The sequence below is a fragment of the Amblyomma maculatum genome, chromosome 10 (genome assembly GCF_055883805.1).
Source record: "Amblyomma maculatum isolate TAMU_Amacu chromosome 10, ASM5588380v1, whole genome shotgun sequence".
Classification (NCBI taxonomy): Eukaryota; Metazoa; Arthropoda; class Arachnida; order Ixodida; family Ixodidae; genus Amblyomma; species Amblyomma maculatum.
This window is the reverse complement of record NC_139353.1, coordinates 139,027,481-139,052,652: the sequence shown is the minus strand read 5'-3', so window position 1 is coordinate 139,052,652 and position 25,172 is coordinate 139,027,481. Positions and strand designations below refer to the sequence as shown.

The following is a 25,172-nucleotide window of genomic DNA, read 5'->3' as shown; positions in this document are numbered from 1 at the left end:
ATTAATACTACTTCTGGACTTGATACTACCTGCGTGTCATCCTGAGATACTGCTGTCGGCTCATCGTAGCACGCCCGCAAAATGTCATTTCGGAGTTTCAGGCACGACAAGGAGGTATGTGTACCTATTATGAGCGATGTTCTTTATAAGGATGTCGTTGTGCAACGCGAATGAAAACTGACGCCTGAATACAGTAGAAGAAGCGTTGTTGACGTCTGGTAATCCAGCAGGTCTCTCAACACAGGTCGAAGCGCTGCTGCTCCGAACTGTGTCAGAGCACAGGCCGGAGCAGCAGCGCTGCGTCGGGGCAATAGATGGCAAGAGATGGCTTGTTCGCCTTCCCCTCCCCTCCCTCGAACCGATGTAATTCTTGTCTCGTGCTATATACGTCTGTACAGTGGTGTAGCACCTAATTAAAGATGGGATAGATTGCGCACCTTCATTACACATACCCGAGATGTCGTATTTTTGTTGGCGGTGCTTTAATGCCCTGCATCAAACTTGGGGTTGTCCCTCTTCTACAGTGCGGGAATGGGTAGCATTGGACGTATTTACTAATGCAGAGTTTGTGCTACTTAACTCCCCAAGCACCGCAACACGACGTTGGGATCATTCCTATTCACTGCCTTCCTCTCCAGACCTCACATGGTGGTCTGGTGCACGTCCTGTCTCATGGGACCGAGAACTAGACAGTTGGGGTAGTGACTATTATTCAATTCTCATTGTTTAGACCCACAATTCGGGATTTGCCGTAGATTTTGCTGCTTGGTCACAAAGTGGGACTTGTTCAGAATGGCTATGGATCCACAGGAACTTTGCGTACAGCACTGCAAGCTGCAACTCATTCCAATAACTTGAAGGAAAACAAACCACCTCCGAACCTGCATTTTCGTGGGCCATGGGCGTCTCGTTGCAGGGCGGAACTGGTGCTCATTAGAGAACCATTCTGTTTTGAAGGCCGATACACACTATACCGGCTGACAACAGCGGCACACCGACATGAGAAGCGCTTCTTTCGTCCGCGATGGCAGGACTGGTGCTAATCTCTAAATGGAACACCAACTACACAATCAATATGGCTCACCTTCCGGTCCACGGAAATCGGCAGGAATAAATAGGACCAAGCAGCCAACGCCTGTTTAGCATCTGGACAGATGCCAAGATTGAAGCTATTGACGAATCGAAACTGTGCAACTCTTCGAGGCCGGATGAACTGACAAACGAAGTGTTTAAGGATATTGAACAGCCAGTATTATAGTGGCTACTTGAGGTCCTCAAAACAATTTGGACCTCTAGGAGATGTCCCGACCACTTGGAAACATGCTGAGGTGGTGCTAATCCCTAAGCCCCTGTAAGCATCCCACTAATGCAACCTTCAGTTGCGCTTACGTCAACGCTTTGCGAGCTACTAGAATGCATGTTAGCTATGCGCCTGTCACAGAGGCTTGAGCAATACAACTGGTACTACCCAGCTCAGATCGGCTTTCACCCTGACGTGGGCACTGATGATGGGTTGGATCACCTTTCAAGTATGCTGTAACTGGAAGTTCTCGCAAAATTCCTGCCATTTTGAACCATAAACCTCCACAAGGCATATATCAACATCAGCCACTCAGTGATCCTAGCCATTCTAAGCTGGCTTCGTTTCCAACCCAGAGTATGTAACCTTTTCAGATTTTTCTTAGAAGATCATTCAGCTCAATGTGCATTGGCAAAAATCGCGTTGGACTACAGCGTAAAGAGGGCTGTGCCTCAAGGATCCAGGCTGGCATGAATACCATTCAACATGGCGCTTCTACCTTTCGCCTGACGACTAGCAGCCATTCCGGACATGTTTGATGTATCCAGATGATGTAAAGGTATGGTCACTACACGCGTACCTAAGCCGCCAAGAATTAGGCCTTCAGATTGCTCTTGACAAGGTATCTGAGTGGTGCACAAAGATTTGCCTAGCGCTCTCAGTCGAAAATACAAACTTTGACTATCACAAACGGATAGGGTAGACGGAGACGAACAAGCACCGATACAGCTGTCATTGAACGGACATCTACTCATTACCACTTCGTCGATGCAAATCTTTGTTGTCGAGATAGACAGTTCTGGTTCTTCAGCGCCAGGGGTTCGATCTGCACAACACAATGCCGCCAGTACTCTGCATCTATTTCGGCGCATTGAACAAAATACAAGTAGCGCTTGCTGTAGCATGACTCTAATGTTATTGGGTTCCATATTACAGCCTCGGTTTGCCTATCAGCCCAATTTCAGCGTCTCGCAATAAACGATTGGCAGCACTTGGAAGCAGTCGATAAAAAGACAATGCGCGTCATCACTGGCTCCTCTCGCCTGACATTCATTCCCACTCTCCAAGCAGAGCCCAGATGAGCACCAATAAGCTCGTCGAGCAGCGTCATGCACTGCACTACCTGAAGTGTCAAGCTATTACTGCAGCGCCTGCATTGGCGTATTAATTTGGCTCGTGTTAAGCGCTGCTTTATGCAACACATTCAGAACCTCCATGACAGAGACCACAGATGACAAATAACCACACGGTACGAGAATGAATGAATGAATGAATGAATGAATGAATGAATGAATGAATGAATGAATGAATGAATGAAAAACATTATCGAGCCAAAGGGAATTCTCCCGGCGTGGGTGGGGCCCTCAGTCCAGGGCCCCCGTGGCCTTTGCTGTATTTCGCGCCCTGTCGATATGTTTGAGCTGGTCATCAAGCGTCGAGCAGGACAGCGCAGCCTGCTACTGCTCCGGTGTTGGTGTGGTGTTTGTTGGCGCTCCTCCGCGTTCAACATTCAGTATAGTTTAGCATTTACCATAATCGAAACTGGCAGTGGTGGTATGTGCGAACCGGTAGTAGATGCCAGTGCCCTTTCACTTAGATGAATATTGTTTTCTTATCTCCAGTGTAGAAGGCGCGATTTTAAATTGAACATAAAAGCATGCTCTGCTCCGTATACGTATGTCCGCACTTATACATGGCGGTAATAAAGCAATAAATGCCTTTGCATAAATGTAAACCGATGAATTGAGGAGAAAGTGAAAAGATATGCTCTTTAGACTCGGCTACACTGCATACATTTGTTTGCTTTGTGAAGCCTTTTATTATAGCTGAGCACCAATAACCAAAGAAACATGGAATCTGTAACAGCATACTGCATCATATTAAAACACGATTCGCTAACAGGAAACGATAGAATAACTGGTGCAACTCTTCACGCAATTAAAAAACCGTGCTCTCACTAACTGCAAGCAAAGCGTCAGCCGTGAAAGCTGAAAGCAAATTCACCTTTTCTGCTATAGGTAGCACAGATTCGAAAACCATTGTTACGTTCACGGTCGGGTTGTACGTGTAGATAGAGCGCAAATCCTCGTTGTAGATTGTTGGCACAAATCCACTGCTGCAGAGCTGCGAGAAGAAAAAGCACGAAAAAAAATCGTTTTCTACATAAAATAATTGAAAGGGCCATCTTAAATTGAAGCGGAACGCTAAGAATTCCGTTTCTTCTGAGCACACATTTCTTTCAACAAATTTTCGCTTGAGGCACCTCAGCCAGCTGCACATCTATTAAGCACACATTTCTCAGACAGAAAATAAAGCTGGTTCAGTTTGGCCGATATATGCTTTCGCCAACTTCACCCTAACTTGTCATACAAATAAAACAATGTTTGTTGAGGTCACTGGACAGAGTGCCAGCCAAGGAGGAATTCTAGAGAAACTATGTTCCTGATAATGCTGAGTAGCTAACCTTTCTAATAGTATGGCTGCTTTTTGATGGATGACAAAAATGTATTGGTTCATTGTTATAAATTAAATCCACCATGAAAAATACCCTTACAATCTGAACTCCATTCATACTTCGAGTGATTGATCAATGCACATTTGCCCTACCACTGTTTTTTTACCCGCGCTGTTTGTAGCGGTGCGTCTGTGAGAGACTGCCCTGTGCTGGTAATGGTCCCTACTTTACGCCCCGGAGAAGGAACAATTTTTCTTCAACAAGGAAGCTCCTCAGAAAGCTATAAACTTTGATTTGTAGTGGTGTAGTGCAGCCCCAGTGAGGGTGAATCGACACCACTAAGCGGTTAGACAGGTAAGCCAAGTGAATGTAAGGAAATTGTTACTGAGGTATGGAAGTACAGGCAGCAGGGTCACTGGCATGGTGTGCGGTAGGTGACCGAGAATATAACAATAACTCTAGACAGTCATTTTAAATGGAACTGATTGAATTTAAATAGCGAAATAAAAACGTTGCGACCGGTATAAAAGCACAGGGCGCAAGCAATTTAGGTTACAAAAAGAAAAATGACTATTTGTTAAGGTGGTTCGCCACCAAGGGATATATGAGCTTACCTGAACTGGGCGCTAAATATACAGAACGATAGCTTTGAGGGCCGGAATCATTTCATTGAATACTGCGACTACCCTTCAGACCCGCGCGGCGGCTTGATGAATAAGAGGGCTACTCACCTAGGAGTAACTGGGATCGAACCCAACCGCAGCAGCCACGTTTCGATGTCAGTACGCGTTATGATCCTCAGGCGGTAGAAATTATTCCGGGGCCCTCCACTACAGTCTCTCTTTCTGTCTCCACTCTAACCAATCTTCCCTTCGCTTACAGAAACGGAGAGTTACTGGTCCTGGCCTTACGGGACTGGGACAAGGTAAGATGGAGTCCAAAGTCAGACTCCGCCCGCACCACTAATGTATCGCAAAATGGAATGCGACCGCCCCCTCCCCCCCCCCCCCCCGTTTGCTGCGAGGCTCGCCTACCACAGGTGGTTGTACCTGTTGTAGGCCGTCATTGCACTCGCCACCGCTTCGGTGGGTGACGATGGTGGTTGCGACGCTAATGTTTCTCTCCGTCGTCTCCTTTTTTCTTTCTTCTCTATTTTCTCATCTGTCCGCACAAGGCAGCGGATGTGGCTCAGCTACACAACCCGTAGCAGGCCCGTGCATATTTCTTCCTCCTTCCTACAGTCACAACAACAATTTTGCAGCCGTCTCAGCTGACCGCGGGGATGTGAGGCAGGTCCAGCCTTTCCTTTCCTAGGTTAACTGTGCCTAACAATTAATTTGTATTTAAAATTACCCTTCATAGTTTCGATGCTTCTTGAAGCGAGCTACAGGTTAGGAACTAGGTGAACTTTATTTACAATTTCAAGCTAGGCGTCTATGCTCTCGATGCGTTTTCCGATGCCCTGAGAAGAATTTGAGAGCGCTGCAGAATCTGCATCGGAGAAATGCGTAGGCTTGAGCGTTGCTGCTGCACACCGTATGTCGCGCGGCCCTTGTAGCGATTGCACACTGCGAAAATTATGTTAGCAGATGCGTCCTTGACAATAATGTGTAGGAAGTTGCCCACGTTTCCTTTTTTTCTTTGCTGTTCGACTAAACGACACTTGGCACATTTTCTGAACAATTTAACTCGTATTACTTGTTTCTTTTTTCAAACGCCGAACATGACACACATGTAGACACGTCACACTTCCGATAACATTACCCTACATGTCGCGTGATCCTAACGCACATCACGTGACCGGGAACATGAAAACATATACTGACTTCGCCATTACTATGCCTGCGCTATTTCGACATCTGGTTCACTTTTTGTCTATAATTATTTATATAATTACTCATTTTTATTCATACGATTTTCAAGACGAGGTGTTTTGATCCTGTATCTAGTACGGTCATTTGTTTTTGGTAACTCCTTCACTTACGACAAAATTATATACACAATTTTTAAGGACGCAAACCTCCAAAATAGGCATCTAATGGTTACGCAATAATAAAATCAATGAGCCGCGCATTCACGACAAGTGAATGGGATAAAATGGGCGCGTTTTGATCATGTTTATGAGAAAAGTAAGCGTTAACTGTTCCGCAGTACCTGGGTTTTATCCGGACTGCCGGCGGGCCCGTTTAGGGGAAGAATAGGGCACAACTTTAATGTAGTGCACTGTAAAGCGTCGAGGATATCCCTGGCCAGCTCCATCAAGGCCAAATAGTCTTTCAACTTGTCAGAAGTCAGAAGGGTGGTGTGAAAATGGGATGACTGAGTTGCAAAAGGGCAGGAAAACATGCAGTGTTCAAATTGTCCATGTGGTTCAGGATAATTGGGGCGTGCGGGAGAATGTCTGATGCTATATAGAAGCAATCGGGCAGGAGTAAGGAGTGTATTTAGGTATATGCATCGAAGAATGCGTGTTTGCGTGGTAGTGAGGGAGTTATACTGAAGAGGAAGTGCACGAAGCGTTTTCCTAATGTTAGCCTAGTGAATACTGATTTCCTTTTTGTAGAGATGATTAGCGTCCCACGTGAGTGGATAAGGCCAGGGAATCCCAGGCGCCCGGTGCTGAAGCTCGCGGGCGGGACTATGCACAATTGTATTGTATTGTATTGGGGTTTTATGGCGCATAAGCAACTGAGGCTATCATGCGTCAAGAGCAAGGTTAAAATCTGTTCTTATTTGAAAAGGGGAAGAAGGTTCGTTAAAGTTTATAGTTTATTCAGAACGTCTGCTTCTTTTAGAAAACTAAGAACACATGTTAAGTTTATTATTGCTCTTTCTCCTAAAAGTAATTTGGGATGGAAAGGGATGGCACGATCATAAAAAATAGTGAAATGCTTTCTCCGTAGTGTGTCTAGTTTTGGGCATGTAATCAGGATGTGGTTGACTGTGAGTACTTCTCCGCATTCTCCACACGTAGGCTTATCTTGTTTCATTAGTAAAAAATTATGTGTGAGATGTGTGTGCCCGATACGCAGACGGCATACTGTAACCTCCATGAAGCGTTTCTGATGAGTGCTTGTTTCCCATTCTTCTATTTTAGGCTTTACGAGGTGCAATTTATTACTTTCTTGGTTATTCCATATAGACTGCCATATATCCTTTTGTTTTCGTTTAATTAACTTTATGCAATCCTTATAAGGTATGTTTACTTTCTCTATTTCTTTCCTGCCTGCTTGAGCAGCACACACGTCCGCTCTCTCATTTCCTTCAATGCCCATGTGGCTTGGAACCCAACAGAATATTATATTGTGTCCTTGGGTTGAGATCTTTATTACATCGTGTATTATGTTACCGAGTAATGGCATGACTGCATTTCTGGAGTTTAGAGCTGTGAGCACACTCAGCGAATCTGTATAAATAACACTGTTCTCCGTGCCCTCGTACACAATTTTTGCTACAGCTACCCGGACAGCATAACACTCGGCTGCAAATACTGATGCACATTGAGGAAGTCGAATAATTTTTTCAGAGTTCGGACCCACTACAGCGCTGCCAACATAGGAGGCAGTTTTTGATCCATCCGTGTAAAATTCTGTGCATTTCTGTATTTCTCTTTTAGTGCGCGATATTCTTGTATTATATATTCTGTAGGAGTTTCGCTCTTTTTGAACTGTTTAAGAGTGAGGTCACGGACTGTTGGAAAGTTGTACCATGGGGCCAGGGGCCTATTTTTTTGAGCGACATCAGGCAAGGTGTCCAGAATATGGAGGTCACGGCAGATGTCTTCAAATCGCATTATCAAAGGTCTTGTTGTCTGAGGCTTATTTGAGAATATTGTTCGGGAGGGGCAAGTTGTGACAATTGGGTAACAGAAGTGTTTTTTCCGTGTCCTTATTATGAGGACATATGCGCATGTAAGTAAAGCTCGTCTATCTTTCAGTGAAGGCTCGTTAGTTTCAACATAGAGGCTATGCACAGGAGACGTTCTGTATGCACCACAAGCAAGGCGGAGGCCTAAGTTATGCACTGGGTCTAATTTCTTTAAATATGATTTCCTAGCTGATCCATAAACTATGCTTCCATAGTCCAAGGAGGAGCGCACAACAGAGCGATATATATTCAAGAGGCATGCCCTATCAGATCCCCAATGTTTGCGCGAAAGGACTTTTACGATGTTTAGGGATTTGGAGGCTTTCTTCTTTAGTGCTTGTATGTGAGGGAGAAAAGTGAGTTTTTTGTCAAAAGTAATTCCTAAGAATTTATGGTTATTGTTTATGGGCAGTTTGATTTCAATTAGGTGTAAGGTAGGATTGGGCTGTATGCCTCGTTTGAGCGAGAACATAACTGCCACTCTCTTCTGCGGAGAAAATTTAAACCCATTTTCACTGGCCCATTTTGTTAGCTTATTTATTGTTAATTGGATCTGTCTCTCACATGTGGACATGTTGCATGATGTGTAGGCTATTTGAAGGTCGTCCACATAGAGTGAATACATTATGGAATTTGGTATTACTTTACTAATCGAATTCATTTTTACAACGAAAAGTGTGGTGTTAAAATGCACCCTTGGGGCACACCATTCTCCTGCAGAAAGGTTCTTGATAAAGTGGTCCCAAGACGTACTTGAAACGACCGATGTGACAAAGTCTCTTAAAACCTTTAGCATTCTGCCACATATGCCTAAATCTGCTAGGTCGCGCAATATCCCATACCTCCAAGTTGTATCGTATGCTTTCTCAAGGTCAAAGAAAACGGCAAGGCAATGCTGTCGGTGTATAAAAGCCTCTCTGATAGTGTTTTCAAGACGCACGAGATGGTCAGTTGTTGAGCATCCTTTTTTTAAAACCGCACTGATGAATGTTTAAAAGTTGATGAGATTCTAAAACAAAAGTTAGTCTGATGTTTAAAACACTTTCAAATGATTTTGCTAAACAGCTGGTGAGAGTAATGGGCCTATAACTACTAGGAGATGTCGGCTCCTTTCCGGGTTTTAAAATTGGTACGACAACAGCTTTTTTCCACGCCTCTGGCAATTTTCCTAGGACCCATATTTTGTTAAAAAAATTTAATAGTGCCTCTATGGCAGGTTCGGATAAGTGGGCGAGCATTTTGTAGTGAATTTGGTCAGGACCAGGTGCAGTTTGTCTACCGGCAGCTAGGACATTTTTTATTTCTTGTAGTGTAATTAAGCTATTATAGGGTTCTTTTGTACCACTACTTGTAGGGAGTTTTTGTTTCTCTGCTGTGTTTTTGTGTTTTAGGAATGTTTGAGTGTAGTGTGATGAACTGGAAACTTGAGAAAAGTATTTACCTAAAATGTCGGCCTGTTCTTGTATAGTTGTCTGTACTCCGGGGGCTGTTAGAAGGGGAATGGTAAATGGAGAGTAGCTGCCATTTAGCTTTCTAACCTGTTCCCACATTTGTTTTGATGTTGTTGAGCTGTTTATAGAAGTTACATAATTCTGCCAGGAGGCTTTTTCGGCGCGGCGGCGGATGTAGCGGGCTTTTGCTCTTGCTTTTTTAAACTTGACGAAATTGTCCTGTGTTGGGTATCTGCGAAAAATTCCCCATGCTTTGTTTTGTTCTTTTTTTGCTTGTTTACATTCTTTTGAATACCAGGTTTTGTGATTTTGTTTCACCACTCCTGAGGACTGAGGTATTGCTATATGTGCTGCAGTAAGGATACAATTTGTGTAAGCATCGTTTAGTTGATCTATATTATATTTATCGAGAGTAATTTTTTCTAGGCTGGCCTTCTCTCGGAACAGTGCCCAATCGGCTAAATGCAGCTTCCAGCGTCGCGGCTTTAAGCTGATTAGTATAGGTAAGTGATCACTTCCATATGGATTATCTAAAACGTCCCATTTAAAATCTGTAAAAATTGATGGTGAGCTGAGGGATAAATCAATACAGCTCATCTTTCCGGAACTAGATGAACAGTAGGTTGGTTTCCCGGTGTTAAGGAGACAGATATTATTACATAGTATACAATCCTCGATGATTTCGCCTCTCGTATCTGTTTTTCTACTGCCCCAAAGGATGGAATGTGCATTAAAATCTCCTACTATTAAAAATGGCTCTGGAAGCTGCTTTAAAAGATCTTCTAATTCATATCTACTAAATTTAAGGTGCGGCTCTAAGTATATGCAGCACACAGTTATAGTTTTAAAAGCCTGTAAGGTTACTGCTATAGCTTCAAACTTAGTTTTTAGTTTGTGTTCTCGAACTGCTACTCCACTTTTTACTACTATGGCAACGCCACCTGAGAGCCTGAGAGCTTGCTCTCGGTCGCGACGGAAGGCTATAGTTTTTGAGTATGTTCTTATGTTTGGGACCTAAATTTTTCCCTTGCAAACACAAGGCTAGTGGTGAGTGAGTGGCCAATAAGTGTTTTATGTCATTTATATTAGTTAAAAGTCATCTGCAGTTCCATTGTAAAAAAGCCATTTTGTATTAAATGAGTAGAGAAAGTTAAGTTTTGTTTTCAGGCCCTCTGATTCGGGGCTTTTCTCGTTTTTGTCTATCCAAGGAGCTGCGCCGTCCGTCTGACGTCGACGGCACAGGACTGCCTTGGCTTGTGTCCATCGCGTCTTCTGACACGCTGGACGCCCGTGCGGACCGCACAGGTGCGTTTGTATTTCCCCTCATCGCATGGTGGGAGGCCTTGAGGCCGGCTGACCTGGGGGTCTGCGCAGCCTGTTTTTCTGGTGGTGGTGCAGCGCTGGCCGCAGCCACCAAGGGCACGCATGGGCCTGCTCCCGGTTCACTGTGTGAAACCTGGGCAGGTGCCAGAGTCTGTTGTGGCTCAGTGCCCTTTTGTGCCATAACAGAATAGGCCGGTTTTTTTGACAGAACACGATTTCGTGCTTCCCGGAAAGTTATGTTTTCTTTGACCTTGATGGTAATGATTTCCTTTTCCTGTTTCCATATTGGGCATGTGCGTGAATAGGCAGGATGACTACCCTCACAGTTGGCACACAAATGTGTCTGAACCTCACATTTTTGGGAATCGTGTTCATGGGAAGCACATTTTGCACATCTCGGCTGGCCGCGGCAGGTCTGGGAGCCGTGACCATAGCGTTGGCACTTGAAACAGCGGCGAGGATTTGGAATATATTTCCTGAGTTGAAGTTTCACATAACCTATTTCGACTGATTCGGGGAGGATACTTTGTGCAAATGTCAGGACAAGGCCCAAGCAGCACGCCGTCAATGGACCGCCAATGGTCCAATATTGGGATATATTGGTCCCAATATTGGTCAATATTGGCGTCTGATTGGGGCGCACAAAGAGCCAAGATATATGCCAACCAATTTGATCGGCTCCCCTATCAAAACCAGTATTGGCATACTACCTTGTTTACTGGCATTCAACGGCACTCAATGGCTACTCAATATCTTCCACCCAAGCTCACTCACTGGTTGTTATATCAGGGCCATCCCGCCAAGCTCACTGGCCATCCAATATCTTGTATCCATGCTTATTCACTGGATATTCACAACTGGCATCCAGCCAGATTTATCGGCTACCCAATATTTCCAATTGAATCTTGCCCACTGGTTTTGCATTATTGGCATCCAGCCAGAGCAATTGGCAATCCGGCACCACGGCTAGTTGCTTTTTCGTGCTATGACTAATAGGCAACTGCAAAGCTATCCCCTACTTATGCAGTGCAGATACTTTTCATGCAGCTTTTTATTTAAATAAAGCATGCTGAGAATATCCATGCACAGAAAATAATACAGCTGAAAGGTTCACTGCATGGTGATTTATTAGTTGTGCATGTGTTACAGGGCATGACAACATTTAGGCAGAACTCTTAGACTTCAGTGCTCCTCCTGTTTTTTCGTCCCTTGGCAAGGTGTTCTCAGGTCCCAGGTTGGAGGAAGGCGCTGCGTTCATCGCAGCTTCTTTTATGGTAGGGGCAGCAGCTCCATGCAGCCTTTAAAGATATGGACTTGAGCAGCGTGCATAACAATGTATTTCCTTTCGCAGATGGCACCTGGAAATAAAAGCAAGATTCATAAATCCCATTAAGACAGAAACCTTTTGGAAAGTGGAAATACAGCTAGACCGTGGTGTAAAAATGCAAAATAAAGCACTACCTGTTTGCCCTCAGGCAACTTTCTTGTCTGGTTTACTCAGGTTGAAATAAGCTGCATGCTTGGTGAGGCCGGCCATATTAACTTGGTTACATTGGTTGCGACATCTGGCAGTGCACGGCTTCCCATGTGGATTGTTGTTGACGCTGGAAACATAAAACAAAATGATATTTGCCGTTATCTATTCGTTAAATGGTAGTCAGTGCTTGCCCCCTTATACTTGTAGTGCCTTTGTGATCGAACACCTGTAGAAGAAAGACGTCGTTATAACTGGAAGCTTCAAATCAATAGCTTTCCTTTGAATAGTTTTCGTTAGGATAGATTGCCGCAAGAACTAAAAAGAAACTACAAAGGAAAAAACAGACACAAAACACGGCAGTCGCACTCGGACTGCGGCTGCTAAATTTAGTGTGCACCGCATCATTACTGCAAACAGAACATTTTAAAAGTTTTCAAAGCTGCAGCCAAAACAACGTACCGCACAGATGCTATGGGGTTTGTATGATACACTCGAACTGAAAAAATAAAGAAATCCGTAGCTTAGCATCACGTTCGTTGTGGGAACAAGTTTGTACGTGTGGTAAAGTATAAGAACTATGGTAGCAACTGTAAATAATCTATTTTAGGCGGCTATTTTATGACACTTCTACTACTCATGATTAGCGCAAGAGAAAGATCAAACACGTGAATAAGCTACGCGCCGTTTAGACCATTCCAATAGCGCATTCATAACGGCAAATCACAATATTAAACATTCGCTCGCAACTAAAAATCATGTCCCAGAAAGCTCAACTTAACTCTGAGTTTTGAATATAGTATGTAAAAGAAACTGATCACTTCAGACACTCAACACACGCGCGATGTATGTGCCGCGCGCGCGCCGCCCGCCCCGCTGGAAAGGAGGAAGCTGCACGCCCAGCGAAAAAAAAAGCGCGCGCGCGCACGTGACGGCGCTCGGCCAATGAGAGGGTCGAACGACGAATGAGAGCGCAGGAGAGGAGGCGGGCGGCAAACTTCACATGTTGGCGCTACTTTTAGTTTATTGTGGGGTTTTAGATGGTTGAGGTTTCTCTCTCTCTTTTTTTTTTGCTTGAGATCTGTCGAAAGAGTAGGCATAAAGCTCGAAAGGGAGTGAGAGAAATGAAAGAGGTCCCGCAGGACCGCGTGAGCCCAGAGGTTGCCGGCCAGGAAAGTTGGCGGGAAGGAAGGGAAGGGTGAGGGGAAGTAGAGTGGGGGGCATTGTGAGCAACGCCTGCTTAGCCGGGAGGAAAGAGAGGGCAGTGAAGGTCGCTGCCCTTCCGCGATGACTGCTTCACGGGGAGAAAAGGCTACAAGACGGGAAGTTGAAAGTGGTTTGGAGAATTGCTTTAGTCAAGGCCCTCGGGCGGAATAGCGACAAAAGGACGAGAGAATGGAAACCATATGTTCTTTGCGCCAAGCGTGTGAGGAGGAATGCGCAGAGTTTTGCTCTTCGCTTCGCTAAAACAACGAGGAGTGCGTTCGGAGCTCTTTGGTCGCCTCGACTGTTGGCTCGGTAACATTTTCAGTGGAATGATAATTGCTCTATATTTTTTTTTTGTCAATGCAAAATACGTTTTACCTCAGTGTTTGAAATAATAATCACATACGTAAAACAATCTTCAGTTTTCACGGAATCGTCCTCGGTTCGAACAAATGGACATATTTTTTTATTAAAGATGGCACACAGGTCGCTGTTCATGACGGAGTGCTCTTGAAACGTCATCACGCGCAACTGAGCGATGCAACAGCCCGTATACTTGCTGTATTCCTATTAAGAAAAAGAAAAGCAAAAACGACCGTAACAGCGGGTACTTCAAGGTTAAAAATTCTCATGTTATTCGTTTTTATTTTTTTTTTGTCAAATCAGGTGGACATTTAGAGCAAGAAAAAATCCGCGTAGAACTAAGCGTGGGCATATAAAGCAGCAAGAAATACAAAATACTCGACGAGCTAAGATCTGAAGAACTAAATTGGCAGTAAAGAAAAAGTGGAACGAAAGCAAGGGCCAACACTGAAACTATATCTACGAACTTGGGACAAGGTAGTCCTCCGAAAAAAGCGCGGTATAATCATCTTTCAGCCCGCGGAAGCAGCGCTTGTGAAAGCGGCCGAATATTTCAGAGAGGAAACGTAATTCTCAATCATGTGTTAAATTCTTCGAGAGTGGTGTTCTGTAAAAATGCCCCAAAACTGCTAAAGTAACGCACTCGCATTACTTTTAATATATATGAATTGCTATTAGCTACCTGGTTGACACGATGGGATAGAATTATTTAGTTCTCTGAAGGGAAATGCCTTCGGTGCGGTGATTATATGGTTGGATAATAAGGCAATGAATGTTTGAAGAATAGTTTCTGAACAATGCTTAGGAGAGCGCTGTCAAACGCTGTGGTCAAATGCATCATTATGAGTCATATATTACAGCTTTCGAAGAAAAATAACTTCCGTAAAGAACATCGTTATATTATGCAATTCCAATTTTGTTACCATATATGCTGGCGACACATGTACGCGCATTCATTACACTGTAGGTAATTGTTTAAAACTTTTATTTTTTTTTCGTTTGCCTTGCCCCATGCAGTGCTGTTGAATGTTTTATTATCTTTTACATGTACACAACTTTTTGGCAGTGTGCGATTTACGTCGCATTAGAATACGAACCATTCCAGGACAGTTCAGATTTCTTTTCTTGTAAAGTGAATTAGCTAGACATAGCGTAGAATATATGTTGCTTGTATTTTTTCTTTGAGCTGAAATATTTTATGCGCTGCTGCACCGATGGTCAAAGTCGTCCAGTCTTTGTTGCTGAAGCCCACCGCAGAGCGCAAAAGAGTACAGTACAAATTTGTGTTTAGTAGATATTAGAACTCGAAGGCCCTGAAAGCAGCCCAACATATCTGTCTATAAGAACAGCTAGTACTGAGGCATGGTATAGTCGGTGCTTATGCTGAATGCCGAAAACAGCTAGGGTAATGGCGAATTATGCAGTGCGTGTTTGATTGGCTAGCGCGATCGATCTCTCCCACCTCTGCTATAGCTTGAACATGTTGGGTTTCTTTCCATCACGTAAAAGAAAAGGCGGAAATAATGATGCTACGCGTGCGTGTTCCCAATCATGGACAAACGTTTACAGGATGTGGCTTCACCGGATATATTCGATCGTTTCTGCGTTTACTATCCAAACGTAACCCCTGGTGTTTGCTCAAGCGACACACACGTTCTGTTGCGTTCTTTGCATTTGAGTACCTTGTGTTTCTTGACTGCGCAGGATTTTTTTTCGCGGACACGCATCTATTAAACTTTTGCTTGTCAGATCAGATGTGTGCTTGAGCGTGCGCGTATGCTTGTGCACTCGTATGCGTATAAATAGGCCCATGGAACGAAATCCCGTACGCGAGAGTTGTGCGCGAGATGTGTTCGGGATCTGTGCATCGGATATATCTGTGCATCGGATCTGTGCATTGGTATGTCAATCACTTTCAATCATCCTGATTTGACGAGATCAGAAAAACAAATCGTCTCCACCGGGAATCGAGTTCCTAGCCTAGTTAACGATTTAACCAACAGCGCTAAACCCTGGATCGCGAAAAAAGCACCATATATAATTCTCCTTGTCTACCGCTAGGATAGCGACGAGAATGACGCTGCAATTAGTGATAATGACAATGATGACAGTATTAATGGTAATGACGCTGCGTTTAGTTGATAACGATAATGATACGTGATGCACCGTATGCAGTAGCAGTAATCTCGCCTTCGCTAATTTCTGCAGTGTAGATTCCACGTGCTGTCAGAATTTTTTCAACACTTGGCTAAAGTTTGGAACACTATCTGTGTTAGCTACGTCCACGCGTGATCGACATCCGGGCCTCTAGTCTGGAGGAATTGTCTCGAAGATATTATGTGCAGAATTTTACATAACAATTATTCGTGCCTAAAGTCGTAAATAAAAGAGTTCTCTACCAAAATATTCAACTATAATCGCAGGTCATCCAAAAATATATTCTACATTTTCCGTGATGGGCACTTCTGTGAATTTTGTCTGGTCAGCTCAGGCAAACAATTTTAGGACAATCTATACATTATTCCCAATAAACGTTATATATATGGTGGCCCAAATTACGTATGGCGTATGAATATCTTCTACAGTTGAACGTAAACTGACGTCCGGGCCAGCGAAAAATTTAGTTGGGACGAAATTAGCCCCAAAACACTGTCATATTGGGATACAAGCATTAGAAATGTCTGTGTCGGTCAGAGCTGCTTCTGCTGTTTTTTTAGCGCCGCCGCAGCCTGAAATGTGCAAAGGTGGCCAGCCATCAAAGCTCGTTAGACAATATCGACCACTAGAAACCATGATATATACAATGTTGGGATGCCATCAAAGCTGATGGGACAATATTGACCAATTTATGTCAAAATATATGCAATGTTGACAAGCCATCCATATTGGCAGAACATTATTGCCCAACCTATGCCATTAGGGTGCAATGCTGGCTAGCCATCACAGTCCATCGAACAATATTGAACAATATGATGCATATGTATACATTGTTGGCAGGCCGCCATGACAGGCGGGTCACTATTGACCAATATATGCCATGATTTATTTATTGCTGACAAGACAACCATGATGGCCGGACAATATTAACCTATTTATGCCATTATATGTGCAATGCTGGCCAGCCATCAGACCTCATTAGGCAATATTGACCGCTATAATCCAAGATATATACAATGTTAGGGTGCCACCAAAGCTGGTGGGGCAATATTGACCAATGTATGCCAAGATATATTCAATGTTGACGAGGCAACCATAATGGCCGGACAATATTAGCCAAGCTATGCCATGATATGTGCAATGCTGGCCAGCCATCAAGGCTCATTAGACAATATCGACCACTAGAAACCAAGATATTACAATGTTAGGAAGCCGCCAAAGTTGGTTGGACATTATTGACCACTGTATGCCTAGATATATTCAATATCTGAAAGGGCACGGCAGCTGGGCTTGCGCACAGATGGATAATCCGCTTGTCTTCCTCGTGCAGATCATCGCCAGCCTGCTGGTGATACCGTCGGGATGCCAACAACCACGTCAGCATTTCCAGCCCGAACATGTGCAAGTGCTACGGAACGACAATTTTGCAACGCCCCCGGTCCTACGATCCACGGACGAATTTTGGCACCTACCATCGCCAACGACTAGCGGCAGCGACTGTGTGGCCTTCAAGCCATGCGGAGCGGCGCTGCAAGCTTCTTGGACTATAAAAGACTTGACCGAAGGATTTCGAACCAAAGGGCACGGCAGCTGGGCTTGCGCACAGATGGATAATCCGCTTGTCTTCCTCGTGCAGGTAAGAAAGCGCTTTGGGAAATGTTTTCGATCTAGCGAGCGTTGCCTTGTTGTGCTGCCGTGCCCAGCGGTACTTCTTGACATAGTGTGCGATGTGGTGCATGTTAAGAAATTGTTACTGCTTGCGGGTGACGTTGAGAGTAATCCTGGGCCTGACATGGCAGAACTTTCGCAACAGTTACAGAATATAGCAGATGACATAAAGACGATAAAAGAAGAAAGGACATAAAGAAACAAACTAGAACGCCTTACTCTCCTTGAAGACAAACTTTCGTCATGTACCGATCATATTGCCAATCTTCAACAGGTCGTATTATCTCTGGAATTAAAGCTAGACGATCTTGAGAATCGCTCCAGAAGATCAAATCTTATTATTTATGGCATCCCTGAAAAGGAAGAAGAAAATAGCCAATCCCTGGAGCGAACTGTAAATGAAGAAGTTTTGAAAGAATCCCTAAAACTGGAAGAATTTGCAATAGAACGCATTCACAGACTAGGTAGACCAACGGAAAACAAAACAAGGCCTGTAATACTAAAGCTTCTAGATTTCAGGGAAAAAACGAACATTTTGCGCAACTGTCACGAATTAAAGGGCACCGAGTTTACCATAAGTGAAGATTTTTCGCTTCGTGTCCGCGAAATCAGAAAAAAGCTATGGAAATACGGGAAACCAAGAAAAGATCGCGGCGAGAAAGTGTCGCTGGTTTACGACAAACTAAAAATAAACGGTGAACTTTATTTTTGGGACAACGAACATTGTGAAGTGTTACCAGTTGCAGCTCCTCCAGTTACGCCTTCACTAACCGAGACAAAAAACCAAAACACAGGTACACGGACTCTACGCTCGCGCCGTCCACAGCGTCCCAAATAACCTTCGTGAACATTAATGCGCGTAGTATCATCAATAAGGTCGGTCCCCTAGAATCCTTATTATTAGGTTTAAAGCCAGAATTCATGGCGATAACTGAAACATGGCTAACAAAAGAAATTAAAGACTTTGAAGTAATTCCCCCAAATTATTCCATATCACGCAAAGACAGGCCGACGCGAGGCGGAGGCGTGGCATTATTGATAAGAAAAGATATAAGCTTCCTTACGTTACCTGAAGTTGAAGGGGTAGAAGCTATCTTTTGCAAACTCTGCTTTTCTGATTTTACCATCGTTCTGGGTTGCGTCTATCTTAGTCCTTGTTCTGATCCTATCATACTCCAAGCATTGTATACGTATATGCAACATCATGTTAAGGGGGCGAGACTAATACTTTTAGGTGATTTCAATCTTCCTGATATTAACTGGAACACCCTGCACCATAATTCACCTTGCGCCGATATTGTTTTTGATATAATGCTTTCTTTTAACCTTTCGCAAATGGTAACAGAACCCACACGTGTACAAGGAACCAGCTCCAACATTCTAGATTTAGTTTTCCTGAGTAGTCATTTCCCCTGTCAAGAAACCAATGTGGAAATTTTAAATGGCCTGTCTGACCACAAACTAGTAATGTGTTCTGTCCCGCATCACTATAATGCACCTTGTTTGCAATCAACAATAACGTATCCCGACTACAACCGAGCTGACGACACTACCATACTTGATACTTTATGGCACGAACTAACATCATTTCAATATCTGTCGGATGACATACACACTGTTATAGAAACATTGTGGCAGAGATTTAAAAACGTTGTGTCATATTGCATCACTAATTATGTGCCTACCATGACTAAGAGAATACGCAAACGTAATCCATGGATAACTCGAGCCGTAATTCATGCCAAACGAAAAGTTCGACGATTGAAAAAAGTGCAAAAACGCCATCCATCACCGAGAACAATTGAAAAATTAACCTTGGCTATCACTGATTTGAAATCCAAAATAAAAACAGCTAAAACATTTTACTTTACTAATACGCTGACTCGCTTCTTAAAAGATGCTCCCCAAAAGTTCTGGCGTCACCTGAGCCCTAAACCAAGAAATGAAAACCAAGCTTCTCCAGACGAAAACCGAAATATTGCAGCCGCGCTGAATAACTACTTTACTTCTATCTTCACTACAGACAACGGAACTACGCCTCGTACTAATTTTTGCTCCGGAAATTACCTAGAACCCCTTACCGTAACAGAAACAGGTCTCTTAAACCTCTTACTAAACTTGGACACAAAAAAAGGATCAGGGCCTGATGGAATCTCTAACATCTTCTTGCGTAGATATGCCGAATGGGTAGCAAAATTTTTGGTGGTACTCTTTAACACGTCGTTGTCAGCGCACACCCTTCCTAAAGAATGGAAAATAGCTAAAGTGACACCTATACATAAAACAGGAAGCAAATCAGATCCCTCAAATTTCAGACCAATTTCACTAACCAGCACAGTATGCAAACTACTAGAACACATTATCTTAAAGCACATAACAACCTACTTAGAAGAAAATCAAATTTTAACACCTCTTCAGCACGGTTTTCGGAAAGGAGTTTCTACAGTCACACAACTAATCGAACTTACACATGACATATCCTTCGCCATTGATCAGCAGAAACAAATCGACCTAATTTTCTTAGACTTTTCTAAAGCTTTCGACCGTGTATCACACTCTAAACTCATTATGAAACTAACTGCAACCTTTGGAGCTGGCCCCATAGTAGATTGGATTGTTGACTACCTGACTGACCGTACTCAATTCGTCGAAATTAACAACGCGAGGTCCGAAACAGCCAATGTAACATCCGGTGTACCACAAGGCAGTGTTCTGGCCCCAGTATTATTTTTAATTTTTATAAATGACTTACCTACTAGTGTTTCTCAAAATATTAAACTTTTCGCCGATGACTGTGTACTTTACCAGGAAATTAACTCTGTCAATGACCATATAACTTTAAATAACGCCCTAACAGCAGTGACAAAGTGGTGTGAAGAATGGCAAATGACTATTAATGTTAAAAAATCAGTTACTTTATTCATAACCAGAAAGTTACATCGATCAGTTTTTCAGTACACATTAAACAACATTCCCCTTGCCTCGGTTTCCGAATATAAATATTTAGGCATAACACTGACCTCTGATTTCAGATGGGATTCTCATGTTAACATTGTCACATCAACCGCCTTAAAACAGCTATTTTTCATTAACAGACGCCTTAAACAAGCACCATCGGAAACAAAGCTACTCGCCTATAAGACATTTGTCAGGCCAGTTCTAGAATATGCCAATGTTGTCTGGTTCCCTTTCACTAACAAGCTTACTAAACAGATAGAAGCAGTACAGAGGAAGGCGGTCAGATGTATATATAACAAACACCGGTTTGACAGACTCACCAACCGAACTACTCAAACAGGCAGGACTACTCAGCCTTCAAAACAGAGCAAAACTAGCGCGCCTTAAAACCACGTACCAGCTAATACACAATCACTTAAAAATCAACACTTCAAGATACATATCAAAATCACAAACAAGACAAACACGTAATAATCACGCTCACACTCTAAACGAGTTTTCATTCCGTACTGACACTTTCAAATATTCATACTTTCCTCGTGCTATACGCGAATGGAACACCTTACACACATCCATTGTTAATAATTCATCATTAAATGCTTTTAGTACACGTGTGAAACATAAGCTACTTACATCTAATTACTGTGTTCTTATGTCATTACGAATTTTTCTCCTTCCGTTTGTGTTTCACTTATCGTATTATTTGTCCGCGAAAATCTTGTCATACGCTCCTCAGTCTGTCTTATTGCTATAGTATAATTTGTTATGCATAATCTTGGTATCATATTCTTTCATGTACTTGATTAATTGCCATGACTATATTTTGTACCTCTGTATTTTTATGCCCTTCCTGTTACGATCCCTGATGGGATTAACAGTTTCGAATAAATAAATAAAAAATAAAATAAATATTGAGAAGCCTTTGTTATTGACCGGACAATATTTACCAGCTTATACCATAGTGTGGAAGATATCGGCAAACCATTGCAGCTTGTTTGCCAATAATGACCAGGCTGCCTCATTGTGTATACAATAATGGCAAACTTTTCAATATGAATGGGCATTATTGACCGCTGTTAGCCGGTTGAATGCCAATAACGGATATGGGTGAAGTTCAGTGGGCCAATAATGATTATGGTAAAGCGTGGCTGTACATTATCGGTAGCTCAATAGCACCATTGGGCCACTTGTGGGCCAGTAATCCCCAATCAATCCCCATTATTGGGCCGATGAAATGTGCTGCCTGGGGGTGCTTGGTCGGAATCTCTTTGTCATCACGCCTCATTTTTATTCTGTAAACATCTGTTATGTTTTGGTCTTTGAGGCCTTCTAGAAGTTCCTCTTCGGTTAGGGATCTGAGGTCATCGTCAGAGATAACTCCGCGGACAGTGTTCAGAGAACGGTGTGGACTGATGGTCACTGGGATTTCTCCAAAAGACTTTAATGTGGACAGTTTTTCATGTTGATGATTATAGAAGATTTCCAAAAGAAGGTCTCCGTTCGGAAGTTTCTTTACGTTGTAACCCTGACCTATTACTTCTGTCAGTGTCTTGGTCACTATGAAAGGTGAGATTTGTCTAGCCGTTTTCTCAGCGTTGTCACTGTGTACTACATGAAATCGTGGGAACCTGTTTGGGTTTTTCAGAAAGAATTTAGAGGTTTCGTCGGTGCCACCCCTTTTTCGGGATCGATCATGTGAGAGTAAAGAAGCCATAAAATAATGTTGATGTTCGGCCAGGGTGGCGGCCGCCCACCACCGAGCCCAACAAGGGGACGGGACGGGGGCTTCCGAGAAAGTCCAGCCCACGCCAGCCTTACACCCTGACTGTAACCAAATATGGCGTAACACAGGGTGGTTAGCCACACAAGGTTAACCCTTGCCGCCTGGAAAATGAAAAAAATCCAAGAAAAGAGGAGGAGACAGGAAAGTTGTAAGCAAGAGGACAGGAAAGCAAAAGATGGAGGGGAGGACAGGAAAAGGCGACTGCCGATTTCCCACGGTCGGGTCAGGCCGGAGGTGCCGTCTATGGGAAGCGTGGGCCAAAGTGGTGTGTTGCCTCCGCCGAGGGGCCTTAAAGGTCCAAACACTCGGCATCGGCTCAACCACCAGGATCCCCTTTTCCCCAGACACGACGATGCCACGCACGGCTACACGTGGGTGCTCGGGGTCCGTGGTGTCGCACAAAACACACAAACACCTGCTTTAACAGGTGCCCCCTGCGGGAGGACTATGCACAGCCTAATTGCCTGGAATTCCAGCGTGAGCAGGAATCCACCTCATAGTGACAGCATGGGGGCGTAGTATGGTGAGAGCTTTGTGTAGCCCATGCTGTAGTTCTTCAGGAATGCGACCCGTATGAATGGCGCGTATAGCCTGTATTGAGCAAGTGTATGATGTATATCCTCAAGGGCTACTGGATGCTTGTGAGAGGTCCTGAATAATGGCACCTACTGGTACCGTCTCGAGAATTGCTGCAGGAGGGAGATCTTTGTAAGGTCCGATGGCATGCGTCACTACCTCGCTGCAGCTCTCAAATGAATAAGCAGCCGGTCTGCGTTAGTTCGTGATGCATCTGTGTAGTTGATCGTGGAATCAGTACGATGAACATGATTTGAAACGCGAGCTGAACATCTGACTGGGTTAGTATCCAGTGCAACGTTTTTTGGAGTGGGGGTTACACTGCGGTTATCTGGGAGCGGGGAAGGGGGGGGGGGCAATGATAGGGAGATCGATAGGTTTGAGTCCAACTTGCTGAAGTATTCAATGTCTTTGTTTTGTGCTATAAGACGCCTCATTTTCCGGTCTCAATGCTTCTTTATGAGGTCTCCCAGGTGCGAGGACAGCCCTGTAGAGTATAGGCGCTCAGTGGACGTATTTACAGAGGCATTAAGGGCAGCCTCGTCAGTGTATGAAACGCAACATCAATCGGACATCTTCGGTGACAAGTTGACTAATGTATGGAATTGTATATGGAGGCGAAACGAAAAGGCGCTCATGTGCTGTGCGATGCCAGTGTTCGCTAAAGGTCCCGAGGTAATCGAAAGCACTCCAGGGGCCTCCACTATGGCACCTATTTATGTCCTTCCGCTTTCACCCACCATCATCTTTTCTTTAAGGACGCTATTCAGGCGATGCATCGGATGCGGAAATAAAGTTGAATTAGCAACATCCAATAGTTAATAAATTTGCATTATTCTGTACAGTTGGGGTAAATGCTTATCCTAATCTTGCAAGATGGAATTAGACATACTAACTCAAGAATACTGCCTACCACAGGTGGGGAGGATGTATTCATGTTATGACCACCTGCACTGTGACACGCGGCAGTGTGTTCGAAAGAATTCTTCGGCGATTTTTTTTTCGTGAGATAGAAAAAGTGGGAGAGGAAGGACATAGAGACTTCGGCGAGTGGTGTTTAGTGGCTTTCGCAATTGGAAAAAAACAGAAGGATGGCACTATCGCATTATATCTGCCACTGGAAGAACACAGAAGGTGCATTCATTGAAGAAGGTGGTTACAGTTCGGAAGAAGGCGAAACGTGATGGCAATTTCACGGCAAAATACAGGAACATAATGATTAAAGGAACATCGTAGCTATCACAGCTATTGTTGAGTAAGACGCAAAGTAAGTAAGATTTTCCGCACTAATCCCTTATGACAATGTTCTTACGCCTAGGTATAGATCACCGCAACACCGCACATATATACTGGTGATAGGTTTCACGATAAGAAAAACTATCAAATGTAACACGTTTGCAGGTACACGCCATATGATTGGATGGGATAAAGTACTGAAATTATTGCCATTTAAACAGCCTTAAGGTCTAGTAATACGTCCCTACCCACCACAGCTGGTGGAACGTTCAAATCATAGGTACGTTTAGGACAAGGCTGGTAGAATGAATATTCTTCTTCGTCCATTGTTGTCACGACCTTGGGTTTATAAACTCGAGACCTCATGGTGAGAGATCCAGCGCCGCGAGTTCTGTTATCAGGTACTTCGATTGTAATTATGAAATTAGCAAAGGCCTTCACGAGAAGAAAGAAAAAGGAAGGAGTTATTAGAAAATTGCCTTACTAGGTTACGTTGGCACCAAACGTGCCCGAAAAGTCCGTCTGCAAAAGTGGACGCAAAATATAACGCGTAATATAAAATGATCAGATGATGGACATAATAGTGATGTCTGAATGTGTATAACAAGTAGTACATAAGCGATATGTCAAGCCACTGTCATTGTCATGTCACTCATTTTGTAATTTAGGTCATGAGTCACTCATGTGTGATGATCAGTCATGGTCTAGGTGTCATGACTAAACACATAGTGAAGGGCTTAATGAGTGATACAAAAGTTATGAGTTATAGTCATGCCTTGTTTACATAAAGTGGAGTCGTTGCCGAGTAATTGCCGAGTCATGGGTCTTATAGTGTCACAATAACTGCTGAATCGTGGGTCAGAAATATCATGTTAATATGCGAGTATAGCATAACAAGGCCACGTAAGAGTCAAGTTGCATCCAAACGTTACGGGGCTATGACATCGCGTGAAAATGTCCCGTGACAGTGTGGTTGCACGAAAATGTTACGTAGCTATGAGAGTATTCCTAGAAAACGTCATGTGATAATAAAGCTGCATGAAAATATCACGTGGGTATGCAAAAGCCACGCGACGTGAGCGACGCCATACCGCCAGCCTCACATTTGCAGGAGCTCTGCAACGAACGCGCGCCAAGGAAAGGAAATTCCGACTGCGGAGAACGAGCCCTCTCAATCAGCACAGGACAATGGTCAAATATTGTAAATATATCGGCAGACGATGGTCCTACAGGGTCCACGATTGTCAATGGATTACCAACATAGGTTCTGCCAATACACAATATACCCAATGATGGATCAAGTTTCATGTGCCCCCCCCCCCCGTCATTGTTGGCACCGCCGTTATCAAATATGG

General features: G+C 43.7%; 1 pseudogene; it reads left to right on the top strand.

The window, feature by feature from the left end:
* Positions 1–16,842: 16,842 nt before the first annotated feature.
* LOC146177553 (uncharacterized) lies at positions 16,843–18,339 on the top strand (annotated as a pseudogene).
* The last annotated feature ends 6,833 nt before the right edge of the window (positions 18,340–25,172 follow it).